The sequence below is a fragment of the Petaurus breviceps genome, unplaced genomic scaffold (genome assembly GCF_028583685.1).
Source record: "Petaurus breviceps papuanus isolate PSGF00001 unplaced genomic scaffold, PetGlider_PUasm1.0 90792, whole genome shotgun sequence".
NCBI classification, from domain to species: Eukaryota; Metazoa; Chordata; class Mammalia; order Diprotodontia; family Petauridae; genus Petaurus; species Petaurus breviceps.
The window spans coordinates 4,414,033-4,425,773 of NW_027187347.1; the positions used below are offsets into that span (position 1 = coordinate 4,414,033).

General features: G+C 41.0%; 1 protein-coding gene across 1 annotated transcript in view; it reads right to left on the reverse strand.

The window, feature by feature from the left end:
- The window catches only part of MORC1 (MORC family CW-type zinc finger 1), a 197,612-nt gene that overhangs the window by 144,668 nt on the left and 41,203 nt on the right, over positions 1-11,741 (reverse strand). The window lies entirely within an intron of this gene.

Here is an 11,741-nt window from a genome sequence, read left to right on the forward strand (position 1 = left end):
GACCTACATGGAGTTGAATATGACCAAAGTTAAAATTATCAGAATGCCTAAAAAGGAGCTAATTAAAATTTCATAACTTGTTCCATTTCTGAACTATGAAGGAGCTAACCAGATTTTCATCTCTGTTTAAAATACATCCAAGCAAAATGTCAACACAAAGAAGTAGTTTAAAAGAAAAGTTATAAGCCACTTAAAGTAATGAAAATGGTTTTTCCAGCCATAACTATGGTATTGCTAGGTAACACTATGCTAATAATCATTCAAAGCAGTGATTTTCATTGTGTTCCTAAGTTAGCTCAGATAGGGCATATACTAGAAACACTGTGCACTACTTTATAACTGTCAATTTAGGCACACATTGGCAATAAGTCAGCTCATTTCCAATATTACTTAGCAACAATTTCATATCATTGTCTGACATTATTCTAAAGCCTGTCTATACCTTTGAAGAGGTTATTCTTGTTATCTGGATCTTGAGATATAGCAGGTTCCGTGAAAACAGTAAGCCCCATGAGAATGTAGCAGTAAGTTTTATAGGGGCATGCCTTCTTTCTTCTTTCCTTCCTTTCTTTCATCTCCAATCTCTCTCTCTCTCTCTCTCTCTCTCTCTCTCCCTTTTTTCCTCCTCTCTCTCTCCCCCTCCTCCTCCTTCTTTTACTACAAAAATTTATTTTCTCTCTCTCCCACCTACACTCCTACTGAGGAAAAACTAAACCCCCATAATGTAGTTAAGTAAAATACCATGTCTTTATGGGGGTTTTATAAGGGCTTGCGTTTTCTTTCTTTCTTTCTTTCTTTCTTTCTTTCTTTCTTTCTTTCTTTCTTTCTTCCTTCCTTCCTTCCTTCCTTCCTTTCTTTCTTTCTTTCTTTCTTTCTTTCTTTCTTTCTTTCTTTCTTTCTTTCTTTCTTTCTTTCTTTCTTTCTTTCCTTTCTTTCTTTCTTTTTCTTTCTTTCTTTCCTTTCTTTCTCTTTCTTTCTTTCCTTCCTTCCATCCTTCTTTCTCTCATCTCTTTCTTCTCTGTCTTCCTCCTCCTCCTTTTTCTCTTACTGCAAAAATTTATTCTCTCCCTCTCACCTACACTGAGAGAAAACTGAAAAAAAAAGCCCCCCAAAAACAAAACCCCCATAATGCAGTCAAGCAAAATACCATGTTTAAAAAATGTCGCATTCTGCCTTCTGGGTCTACCCCCTCTCCTCTCTGTTCCTGTTTTCTTCCCTTTCCCTCTTTTTTCTATAAAGCCATACCCTGGTATAACATGATAAAACACAAGGAGAAGAGCACAGATGCTTAAGAATATAGCCATGAAACTTCATGACTGATCATGGAGACCCTAAGCATTTATTTGGTCTTGAGGGATGCTGAAAGACCCAACCAGCAAAGTTTACAAAGAGGAGAGGGAATGATTGGTACTTCTTCAAACTCCATCATTTCTTCACTTTAATGGAGATCTGAAAAGCTCTCTAGTAATTTATGGGGAATAGAAACTGCTTCCAGGACATGCATTAGGAGTCTACATTCTGTCCTTATATCTTTGGGGAAGGCTCTCAAACTCCAGAATCTAGGAACTAGTGTGTCCCAGGGCAACTTGGGCATTTGGAAGTCTTTTAGGAGGCTTAGGCAACTCAGTTCAACATTCACTAAATGCCTACTATGTGCTACTACTTGTAAGCACTACACCAGGTACTGTGGAGGATGGCAATGGTTAAAACTGGTCCTCTGCTCTCAAGGCACCTAATAGTACAGCAGACAATACACTGGACCTAGGGTCAGAATGACCTTAATTCAAATCCAGCCGCAGCTACTTACTAGCTATGTGACCCTGGGCAAAGGGTCTTTGACTGCCTCAATTCCTTCATTGGGAATGCGGGTGGTAATGGCACCTAACACCCAGGGTTGTTGTGAAGATAAAATGTGCTCTACAAAAGCTACCTATCATTATTATTATTAATATCAAGAAGCTAACAAGTTTAATGGAGAGAGAGGACATAAATATGTACCAGTAGCTATACTACCTATGATAATAAAGCACAAGAATATGGGGCTCGGGAGAGTTACAAACACAGTGCTATGCAGCATTGCACTCACTAATCTGTCTTTCAACCTGAAGGCCTCCAAACCCAATAACTAGGGCTTGATTCCTTCTGTAGTCTGGGGGCTGTTGTCAATATAGCAAGAAGAAAAGGGTAGGCACAGGTAGCTGGTATAGTGTATAGTGTACTGGGCCTGGAGCAGGAAGAACTGAGCTCCAATCTGGCTTCAGACACTTACTAGTTCTATGACCCTGGGCAAGTCACTTAACACTGTTTGCTTCAGTTTCCACCTCTGTAAAATGGGTTGGAGAAGGAAATGGCAAAACTCCAGTATTTTTATCAAGAAAACCCCAAGCAGGATCATAAAGAGTCAGACAATTGTGATAACTAAACAACAACAAAGAGAAGGGAAAAGAAGAATCGTGGTAACCATGGGTCAGAACCAAATTCACAATGCTTTCAGTGTTTCTGAACTTGAAACCCAATTTCAATAACTGAGAGAATGTATGTGAAGCATTTTTAAAAGCATAAAGCTTTATATAAATAATGGCTATTGCTGCTGTTGCTGACCTCTTCCTTAAGATCAGATCCCCATCCATGCTCCTGTTCTGTGATTAGGACTCTTGCTGCCTACCTAATCCTGCCAGGTCTAGGTCTCTGTACTGGTTCCCTGCCTGATACCTCAATCCTTCAATGACTGGAGTCTTGCTTCACACACTTCAGCTTGTGAGGCTGAGTCCTGCTTATGGGATGGCAGACAGCCATGATGCTGGCTGAGCCTTAGGCTTTCATATCTGAAGGAGACTGTCCTCTCCTACAGGCAGAGGCTAGGCCTATAATCCTTTCAAGTATGTCTCACAAACAGATTCAGGGACCTGATGACTACATGTTTAGAACCAATATGTTCTGATTTCTCCTCTAGTATATGGCATCAGTGGTAATATCCACTAATAGTTTTCTTCAAAGTTCCTATTAGTAGAGTAGACTATTATTTCGGGTAATAGTGAAGTCATTAATCAGGGTCACACAGAAAGAACATGTCTGAGGCCAGATCTAAGCTCAGGTCTTCCTACTCCAGGTCCAATACTCTATCCACTATGCCAGCAACTTGCCCCTTCCTTTCTCTCCTTGCTATATGAAGAGCAGCCCCCAGACTATAGAGGAAGGAGTCAAGCCCTCGTTATCAGATTTGGGGGCTTTTAGGTTGAAAGACAGATTAGTAAGTGCAATGCTACAAAGGAGCAGGAAGGATGGGTCAGTTCAACATCCAGATGACACAACAGGGAAGAATAAGAGAGTGTGGAGAGAGAAGAAACCATTAGCTGAAGCAAGGCCTAAGCCCATCATTCAGAAATGTATATTAGATAAGAACAAGTGAATTACAAAGTTATTATTTCATACCCCCAGAGGCAGTGTGGTGAGACAGAGTACTGGACTTCCAGTCAGGAAGACCTGGGTTCAAATCCTGCCTCTAACACTTAGTAAAAGTGTGACCATAAGCAAGTCACTGGACCTGAGACAAACTTCCCAGAACTCATTTGCCAAATCATAGGTAAGTTGTAACCTACATTGATGTAGGAGGGCTCTTACCTGAATTCCCTGACCAAAGCACAGGGCCATCAAGTATTGATCTAATGCCATACCCTCTGGCCACACCAATCCATGAACCATTGACACCTGGGCAGATTGCAATAGACACTGGTGGAGGGAATTGGCCACACCAATGAAAGCAAGATCTTTCAAAGAGCTCAAGTCATAGTGATTGCCAACATGTTTTCTAGAATTACAAATGTCATTTACAGAGACAAATTCTTTGCAGCTGTCTATACAGTCTAAGGTAACTATATACTCACCATATTATTTTATATACCTAACTTTGGTCTGCCTCAGTTTTCTCATCTATGAAATGGGAATAATGATAGCACCCACCTCCTAGCACTGGTGAGAAGATAAAATGAGATAGCATGGGCAAACTGCTTTTTAAATAATAACACACTATATACATTCTACTTATTATTGTTACTGTATGTCAAATGGAAAATTCCAAGGTGACTAGAAGCAGGCCATATAATAATTTAACACTAAATCTTAACCATAACAATGACTTATAATATTAGTAACTACTGGGTAGATTCTTTCTAAGAATAATTTTTCTTTCTAAGCTAACGAAGTTAACATCATGAATAATTTGGTCAATGAGATTATCACGTGAGTAGAGCACTTGGACTTAGAGTCAAGATCAACATTTGAACATAGCCTCGGATCCTTACCAGATGCAGGACACAGAGGACATCTGTTAAACCTCTCTCAGTCTCAAGTTTCCTCATTCATAAAACAGGGTTAATGGAGCAGTCAGTCACCTCACAGAGCTGGTGTGAGAGTACAATCAAATAATTCATGTCCATTTCTTTGTAAACAATAAGTTTAAAAAGGTTTTTATGACGATGATAATGATTTATTAAAGTCAATAAGATGGCTACCTGCTTTAATGTTGCTAAGAAAAGTCTTGGGCCAGAGCAGAATGACTCAGGAGCTTCCTAATCTAAAGACTGTTAGCTAAAGACTGGGTTCCAGCTGAAATAAGCTTGAAAGTCCAATTTTATGAAACCAGAATGACATGTTCCCAAGTAGACAAAGGAACTCTTTTCAGAATCAGCAGGAGCACACCACCTACAACAGGAACTGTAAATTACACAGTTCTGAGGTTTAAGACTTGTTATAGGCACGTGTAGAATTGATCCTAAAAAAGAACGTTATGCTTGGTGGAGAAGAGACAGAGAGAGAGAAAGCAAAAGAGAGAGAGAGAGAGGGAGAGAGAGAGGGAGAGAGAGAGAGGAGAAGGAAAAATGAAGGGAGAGAGAAAAAGGAGGAGAAAGAAAGAAAGGAAGGAAGGATATAGGAAAGAAAGGAGGGAGGAAACAAGGGGGAGGCAGGAAACAAAGAAAAGAAGAAACAAAGGAAGGGAGAGAAAAATAAAGATGGGAAGGAAGGAAGAAAAAGAGAGGAAAGGAGGAAGGAAGAAACAACAGAAGGAAGAGAGAGGAAGGAAGGAAGGAAGGAAGGAAGGAAGGAAGGAAGGAAGGAAGGAAGGAAGGAAGGAAGGAAGGAAGGAAGGAAGAAAGGAAGGAAGGAAGGGAGGAGAGAAGGAATTACTTTTGTCTCACAAAATTGGAAACAGACTGAAAGAAGGGAGAGAGAATTCTATTCAGTAAAAAGACAAAACAACCTTATACTTTAGGTTCCTAATTTTTGGCTGGAAGAGCCTGGGAATGAGAAGACAATGTGGATAAAAGAGGAGAAAAGAACTAGAAATCTGAAAACCATGGTGAATTGGGACCGAGGGAGCTAAATATTTTCAGTGTTGAAAGACCCCTTGTCAGTTAAGCATGGGGTAGAACCCCTGTACGTATGTATACACAGAGAACAAGGGGTTGCCAAATCTTCTGGAGCACCACTGTGAAACTCCTGCCAGGAGCCCCTTAAGGTGCCATTTACCTGATCACACATGACATATGGTCCCCTGGACCGTCTTAGCAGCAGCTTGTTCTCACAAACCCCAATCTCTACCCTTACTTTGGACATTTCTTAGACTAATAAATATTGATTATGCTTAGACAACTCAACTTCATCAGGACCATAACACTGAGAAGCTAGAGATTGCTAAATCTCTAGATTTAAAAAATTTAAAAATTTCTTTCTAAAATTTAAGCATTTTTAGACCTGGAATGGGCAGCTAGGTGGTGCGGTGGATAGAGCTCTGTGAGGAGTCAGGGGAACCTGAGTTTAAATCCAACCTCAGACACTTACTAGCTGTGTGACCCTGTGTGCCTCAATTTCTTAATCTGTAAAATGAGCTGGAGAAGGAAATGACAAAACACTCCAGTATCTCTGCCAAGAAAACCCCAAATGGGGTCACAGAGAGTCAGACACAACTGAGAAACTACTAAACAACAAACACCCGGTATATCATGAGGGCTTTCCCTATGGCTCTATGGTTCTTTACATTTTCTCCTTCTATGGTAATTAACTCCTCTGTGGTTCAAGAAGTGGCTGGCTTCATAAATTCTCTGAAAGCTAAAAGGATCTTCTTTCCAAGAGTTAGCTGTCAAATCATTCCTTCTATAATTCATTTGTTCTATATTGCTAGTGTGGAAATGCCATGGTGCTCTGACAGGTGGTTGTTAGAAGACTAGTCCTCCTAGCTTTTTGATGGTGTGAAATATTGGTTTTGGAGTCAGCTCTTCAATAGAAGGGGTGGGGGCTGGGGACAGGTGGTAATGGAAATGCTAGTAATAATGCCAGGCATCCCTTCTGTCCTTGGCATTTTAATACTGGCATTAGGGTCCCCAGCATTATTACAACAGCAATTTAACTGGATATCATCTCAAACTAGAACAACACATTCAGAGTGATCTGAGTTAGGAACTGGGCAAATTCCACCAACTGGAATTATTATAAAGAAAATACATGTTGGGGTGGAAAAGGTAAAGACAGTAATCAAAAATATGTGATAGCCCTGATATGAAATAATTTTTTTTCTACTCTTAGCTACTCTTTATTGGACTCTGACAAATACTTTGTGGAGCCATTCAAAATTCTTGCCTTAGACAAGCCCAAAAGAGATCTTTTTAAGGAATGACAAGTTTGAGCTACACACATGCTACAGAATCACAGCTAGTTACTATTAATATTATTAACAATAATAATAGCATTTAATATTTTTATATTATGTGCACTCGACTCATTTAGATCTTTATTAGACAAGGGACTTAAATTCTACTCTCTAACTGTCCTTGATTCTACAATGAGAGGCAACGTGGCATGGTGTACAGAAAATGGATCTCAAAGTCAGGAAGAACTCTGATATATACTGGTTCTATGACCCTGGGCAAGTGACCTAACCTCTCAGAGCTCTAGGCAACTTTCTTTTTTTTTTAATTTTTTTTTATTTTTAAGCAATCGGGGTTAAGTAACTTGCTCAAGGTTACACGGCCAGTTATTTCTGGGTGTGGTGCTGAGTGTCTGAGCCCGGGATTCGATCTCCAGGTCGTCCCAACACTGGAGCCGGTGCTCTTACTCGCTGAGCCACCTGGCCGCCCCCTCTAGGCAACTTTCTAAGACTATAAACTGAAAAAGAAAAAGTGCCAGTCTATGTCAGAGGAAATTTCCCTACCTAACAGTTCCTTATACCAATGAATTCTCAGGTCTGTTAACCTGACCCTCTTATAGAATACTTAGGAACGCTGCAGCTCTAGTTTAAACAAACAAAAAAACCGTACAACCTAATTCTGGCCCTATCCCCCATTACTCTCAATTATTTATTTTTTTAGTCTATTTTGTTTTTGCTTTTTTGGAGGGCAATTAGGCTTAAGCGACTTGCCCAAGGTCACACAGCTAGTAACTGTTAAATGTCTGAGGCCGGATTTGAACTCTGGTCCTCTTGACTCCAGGGCCAGTGCTCTATTCACTGTGCCACCTAGCTGCCCCACTCTCAACTATTTAAGTAAACAGATCTCTGATGTCATAAATTTGGAAGTTCCCTCCACTACACAACCCATCCATGACTGCCTACCCTGGGGAGATCTTTGTTCATATACTCCTATAAACTCCCAACATGAGGGAGGCCTTCCTTGATTTCTCCTAACACCAGAAGGCAGCACTCAGACCATCTACCTACCTACCTCACCCTTACCACTTGACTATAGGTGGTGACAAGACTGGGAACATGACCTAAGACTCCACAGAGAATGTAAACTACCTTGAGTAAAGGTAAACAGCAAAAGAAGCTCCAACTGTCTCAGGGGAAAACTTGAATGTGGCCCTGGACCATCCCTGGCACTATGCCTTGTTAGTTCTATTTCTATATATCTGACCTAGGCTGGGGTTGGTGCAGGGATCCATTATACCATTTTGTTGTCTTCCTGCCACCAATGACTAGGTCTTGTAAGTAAACTCTCCCAACCAACCAAATTAACCTAACAAACCCTAATATATCAACACTTACATACCTAAGCTGGCATGGGCCCCTCTTTACTGTACTAGTACCTCAGTATTTTCTCAGAGGATCTGTGTCCCTACCATTGGCATATCAGGGCAGAAGAGATCAGCCCCCTTACATCTGGCCTTACAATTGGTGCAGCAGGCAGGACAGTCTGCCCTGCTACAAATCTTGGGAACTTACCTGAACAGTCCATTTTTTCTGTCATGTAAGTTCTTGATGGCATGTTTTGCTAGGTGGTTACATGCTTTACGAGAAGTAGGAAAACCATGGTGCAGTGGGGCCAAGGTAGCTAAACCTTTTCAGAATGAAAAGCTTCCTAATGAATTAGATATGCTGTTGTGCTATACTGACATACCTTTTTTGTGCTTTTAAGTGAGCTACACATTCTGTGTCAGACCACTTCAACATTCTGAAATGGAGTCTACAGAATGTAAGAGTTGGAAGGGACCCTATAAACACTTAGTCTGATGTTCCCATTTTATAGATGAGGCAACTGAGTACCATGGAGGTGAAATGATGTGAACATAACCCAGCCAAAGAGATGGTGGCAGAGATCAGACTATGAACCAACACACATAATTCAGTCCACCAAATTATATGGCTTTTAATGAGCTCAGTTTCTGCCATGTACACATTTTGGATGCAAGGGAGAATGAAGAAAGAAACGTGGACTGTCTGAAGACAAAGAAGTCCTTACTTCCTCATGAAAACAAAAAGGTTTAAAGGTAGCGTGGAGGTCACTGGACATGCAACAGTCCTCACAAAAGGCAAGTGAAAAAGCTTCTGAAGGAAGAACCAATCAGGAATGACTTTTCCACTCAGATCCCACAATGCAGAGCATCCATCCCAAGTACAGGGACAAGTCAGCCACAATGCATCTGCGCCCCTCCCCCCCATGTCTCACAAGCCAGGAAATAAAAGCTACCATGTGGTTGTCAAAAATAATTCTGCCGCAAGGCCACAGATGGATTAGTATTAGCAGGGAAATGACTAGCATGGTTCCATCCTAGTCTGGGACTAAGTTTGTTGATAGAAACTCAAGTTGAACAAGACACGTAGTGGACAGACTACTGAACTCTATGGACAGGGTCAGCAAGGGCTGAGCTCAAATCCCTCCTCAAACACTTACTAGCATCTGTCTCAAGGAGACTGGGTTAAAATTGTGCTAGGACTTTTGGTATATCGTGTGTGTGTGTGTGCATACATAGACACGTATATAATTTTGCAAATCTTAAAGTGATATCTATATATTAGTGATAATTACGATTCCTCTGAACTCTCAGAAAGTAACAAATACTGTTCAATTATTGTATAATAAGCACAATTAGAATTAGCTCCCTGGAATTTGTATGGATGCTTATACAATTAAATTCAAACTCCAAACTCTGACATGTTCTCCACAATCTGGTTCAAACTTCAAATCAACAGGCATTTAAGAAACATCTCTAAGTGCCATGTGCTGTCAGGGGAGGATAAAAAGGGAACTCGTGAGCGCTGACTTCACAACATGTTCCCTTTCTACACACCCCAAAGTTATCTGCTCTTCAAAGCCTAGCTCAAGGTCTCTTTCAGGTTGACACAGGGGAAGGAGTACTTGCTCTAGAGTCAGAGGGTCTGGGTTCAAATCCTGCTTTGGTGTTTGCTACTTGTGGTCAAATCACACCTCTTTCCCCCCCGCTGTGGTTTTGTCATATTAAAAAAAAAAAGTGGCTGGGGAGGGGAGCTGAACTAGGTGGCCTCTAGTCTTTTCTAAATCTGTGATACTATAAGCACACCCTCACTAGGACCGCTAGGTGGCACCATAGTGCAGAGAGTGCCAGGCTTGGAGTCAGGAAGCCCCGAGTTCAAATATCTCAGATACTTACTAGCTGTGTGACCCTGGGCAAGTCCTTTAACCTTATTTGCCTCAGTTTCCTCATCTGTAAAATAAGCTTGAGAACAAAATGGTAAACCACTCCTGGATCTTTGCCCAAAGAATCCCCAAACAGGGTCACAAAGAGTTGCACATGATTGAAACTCAACAACAACATGAGCCCACCAAGATCACTTTACATGAAAGTGGTATTATTCTCCTCTGAACCTATAGCACTCATTATCTCTTACACATATATGTCACTTATCAGATGCTGCCTTATGATAGTTCTTATTTTTATTTTGGACTGTTTTCTAAACTCTTGCTGATGTGTGCACACCTTGACTACCTAATCAGACAGGAAGCTTCCTGAAGGGAGAAGCTATACACGGCTACACTTTGCATGCTCAACAGAACCAAAGACAGGTGACAGACACAAAGGGGACATTCAGTAAATATTTTCCAAATGAAGGAATTACCTCTACTTGGTTTCTCATGTAAATTCTTTTTTAAACACAGTAAATGAAATTTATGACAGGAAAGGAAGCCAACTTATTTTGTGTCTAAATATCTTAAATTGTATCTTTATTAAAATTTTTTGACTTGGCCAAATAAACATGTTGTTGGATTAAAAATGCAGCAGGAAGCCCTGTCCTGCTACCTTAACCCTTTTCTTTGACTCCCCTAAGAACCACTATTTTCCAGATTGAAAAAAAAAATGTCTAAGTACATGAATAATTAAAAATCACAGTTAGTAGAAAATATGAATAAGCTACCTTTTATATTTTGTATTGGGGATTGACTGCCAACTAATTCTCCAAACTAAGATCATTATAGGAGCAGAGGCCTGGAACAATACTCATTCAAACAGGACTTCTGCAGGTGCACAGTTATTCCTTCCACACCACCCCCTTCAGTCCCTCCTCCATTAAGAAGCACAAAAAACAACCCCATCAATCTACTGAAATTATTGTTCACCTTTGTGTTACACTGATTGGTCTTTTATGCAGTATTAGAAAAGCAAATAATTTCTCTAATTCTTCCCTCCCCATATTACTCAATTTAGGGAGGCCCACATCCTCAAAATATTAGGCTATCTCAATACACTCCATTAATGTTACTTTTGCACAGCAATTTTATATATTAATTTTAGTAACAGGTTTTCAGCAAGTGGTGGACATGTAAGGCTTAGGTAGCAGGTTTGATAATCTGGGGTTTAAGTCCTGTTCTCCAAGCTGCCTCACTTCTCTCTCAGCCCTGTTCCTGACTCTCCTCACTCCAAACCATGCCTCCTCTTACTGCTAGTCCATACTGAAACTTCCTGGGAGCCTGGGACCTCCTCACTCTGGAACAGCTTACCATCCCCGTGCCTACTTACTGTGAAATATCCCTCCACTAGGCCCACTCCCCTTTCCCCCAATTAAATACTCCGAAAGCCTCCACTTTGTGGAGAAGCCCAGGCTGGCCTGCCTTCATTTCCCTCTTGGCCATGTTCCTGATTCTCATGACTTCAAACCATGCATCCATGCCAAGTACCTTCATTAGCCTCGCACCACAGCCCCACCCCCTGTGTGTGGGTGTGTGCTGTCCTCCAGGACTGGAATATAAGCTCCCTGAGGGCAGGGACTGTCTTCTTTTGGGTTGTATTTGTATTCCAGTACAATGCCTGGCACACAGTAAATGCTTAATAAATGCTTGTCCTTGTCTCCTTCCTTCCTTTCCTTCCTTATTCCTCTTTTTCCTCCCTCCCTTCTTCCTTCATTTCCTTCTCCCTTCCCTCCATCCCTTATTTCCCTCTCTTTTTTCCCTTCCTTCCTTCCTTCCTTCCTTCCTTCCTTCCTTCCTTCCTTCCTTCCT